We start from the raw sequence: 3,392 nt of genomic DNA on the forward strand, positions 1-3,392 counted from the left end.
TATGAAAAAACGTAGTATCTGTCCTTGAACGTCAACTTTCTGATGCTCCATGGCATCCTTAATGCTTTCAGGATCTTTCCCAGTCTGTATAAACTGATATATTCTATCTAGGTGCTCTTTCATTCCAGAAAACATCAGCAGGAAATCAGTAGCAGATCGTAACCGTAATGATGCCATCATCATTCTATCGTCTTTTCCGGGTACTGGATCATATCTGCAAACTGTAAGTTGTCCTTTGAGTATGTCGAGACGGGGTGATTTGAACGTGAGAGGACTCTGCATATCCCTGAGGTTTAATCTGTGTGTTAATGGCGGAGTCTGATGACCCCCTGTCGCACCTCCTGAGGCGGAAGCTTGGGCATTATCTCTCTGTGGAGTCTGTATCTGAACTTGAGTTTGTCTTATAGCAGGATCAGGAGGAAGTGGTTTCGGTATATTAACTTTAGGTGTGGGGAGTGGCAGAGGTGGTGGAACAGGAGAGATCTGTTGTGGTACTGGCGGAATATGATCTTGGGGCGGGTTACCGCCCCCGTCCCTGTCAGTAGGCAGGGCGCGGACAGGCAGATTGGTGTAAGCGGGAGCTACATCTTCTAGATAGGAATTTAGGAATATATCTTTAGTGGCCCTATGAGTTGCTTTAGTTGGAACCAATGGTGGCGGCAGATTTTTCGGTATTTCTGAAATGGCGTCAGGTGAACCCTCGGCCATAAGATACATGCCGTTTACTTGGCTATTTCGGATGCGATCTATTTGTTCTGTTTTTACTCGGATTCCTTCAGTAACTAATTCGTTTTCTTGAGCTTTATCTGATTCTTTAAGTCTGTCTTCTCTACGGAGTGCTTTTTCAGTACGTTTATGTGATTCCTTACGCCAGAATTCTATGGCGTCTTTCTGGGATTGTCTGGCTTTCTTTTTCCATAATGCTTCCTCTACCTTCATGATGCACTCGGCATCCCATGTTCCAGTAACTGGCCATCTGTGTCTTTCGTCTAGATGTTTAGTATATTCGGCCCATAATTCTAGATACAATATGGCATCTATGCCATGCTTGTTATACATGAAGTTTCCTGGAGTGTCCCTAGGGGGGATCGGAATTTCTTCCTCTAGCATCCCTTTCCTAGTTCCTATCTGCTTTAACTTGTTGAAAAACGGCATTTTGCTTTACTTAGTACTGACTGTTCAATCCTTACTGCTTAACTCTAGACACAACTAGTTACACAAGAACACAATAATGCACATTAAAACAGTCACTCATACAACGACATTAATTACATGAAAGCATTTGAGAACACATATATCTACCCCCTATACCAGATGTACTGCTAAACAGCACAGATACACTGCTGAGAACAGTGCAAGAACCTGAATCATCGGATATACTGCTAAACAGTACAGATACACTGTCTAAAACAGTGCAGACCGGACTTGTGTACCCAAACCCGTCTAGATACGTCCCAGCAATGGTACTCACCGGGAAGCACAGAAAACAGAAGGCCTCGGAAAACTCGACTGGACTGGACCGGACTCGACTCGACTCGACACGTGGATACTTCGGAAAACTGGTGGTATACTTCGGAAACTGGTGGGCCTCTTGACACCTCGGACCTTGCTTCTTTCGGCTAGGCTCTGGTCGGGATCCTCCGCACTCCTTACCGCCTCGTCTGGGTACTGATCGCAATCTTCGTCACCTCCGTGGGCCAGAGGGAGATACAGGAAATCCTGCCGGTACGCGTAGTTTCCATCTAGCTGATGGCAGGGGACAGAGCGTGCAATGCACCAACCGGCGCGTAAGGTGGGGGAGGGGTCCCTGTTCGGGCGCCAAAATGTTGTAAATATTTAATTTACCATCTTAATTTCTATGCAGGTAAGTACTTAATCAAAAATAACTCAATCAGAAAGAAGGAAACAGAGTCCGTGGTGTTAGAGTTCTTAGGGGTTTATTCCTCATAAAGGAATTGTTCCGGAACAGGATATCATGTTCCTGCAACCACACAGGGTCCAGGAAGGGATAGAGCCATAATTTATTGACAATACATAGCTTATATACTTATTTTACATCATAGGAAACAGTATAGAAGGCGTAACAGCTGAGAGAAGACAAGATAACAACATCCACGTGTTACTAGTGCGTAATCAGAAGGCGTGGACTAGGCGTAACTGGAGGTGTGTTCTAGAAACGTCACAAGTAGGTGTCACATGTGGGTGGCACTAAACTGAAATGTTGCAATGTCAGCAGAAATCTGAGGCTTGGATGCGCGCGCAGCTACATGACGTGTGAAGGACGTGAAACTGAAGGGTGTAGGGGGACTTGACATTTCAACTAGCGGAAAGAGACAGAAGTCTGGCATGTCAGATCAACTTGTACTTCTATCATATCTGATATCTGATGTTTTAGGAACTGGACTATCTGGACTATCTGGACGGAAAGGTCTCTAGGGTAGGAGCTATTCTATACTGACTGTGAGTGCGTGTATAAGCGCCTGAGTGTCTGCATGAGAAGCGTGGGGGCATGGGCCTTCCCTGGTAGCATGGTAACAGAGGCTATGAATTACTTGCACGGAGACGGGACGGCCAGGCCCTTTTGCTCTACAGCTGGGGGAATGTTTACTTAAACTAGTAGGCAGGAATGCGTCTTCGGAAAGGGAAACAGATAACTCGAAGGTTGAATTCAGTCTTGGCAGGCAGGCAGGCTGAGCTGAGCACGGAGGGCCGCGCTAGAAGTAAGGCAGAGTTCACGGGTACGGGGGCAGCCTGGGCTGAGGCTTTCAGAGTCAGAAGACAGAAAAGGCTCGATGGCAGAAATTCAGGGCCTACTTTGCCAGAGCTGAAAAATGTGTAAAGTACACCTCAAAAAGACGTTGGCAAGGCATACTTAGGAACGGACTATTCAACCCATTCATGGTGGGTCTGAAAGAGGACAAGTTAACGTTGGACGCAAATGTATTTGCGTCTTCATAGCTGGCACAGGAGGGAAGTTACATGCACTTTAACCTCGTACATGGAGTCGGTGGGGTACACGCTAGGGAACATAACTTGACCAAAAATCTATATTACCTCAACGCCTGACTTGCCATTTTGGTGAAGCTGGTCAGCACTGCCATATGCTCACCAGCCCAGCGGTATGGATTCCATGAGTTACCATGTAACACAAAGGCTGAGCCCACCAGCGCTGGCAATAGAGCTGATGCCAGTCCGAGTCAGCAGCCTGTCCCCTGCCAGAGTGAGTACTGTCACCGCAATACCCACAAAGGAGTAGGAAAGTGGATAATAAAAATTGTCACGTGCTCAGTGAGAAAAAACTGCCCTCACTCACAAAGGTTTGACATGCTTCATCATTGGGCTTGCTTACTAGCAACCCTGTGTTCCATGATGCCCCCTTGCCCCATGAGCTT

This window comes from Lissotriton vulgaris, unplaced genomic scaffold (genome assembly GCF_964263255.1).
Source record: "Lissotriton vulgaris unplaced genomic scaffold, aLisVul1.2 SCAFFOLD_1227, whole genome shotgun sequence".
NCBI classification, from domain to species: Eukaryota; Metazoa; Chordata; class Amphibia; order Caudata; family Salamandridae; genus Lissotriton; species Lissotriton vulgaris.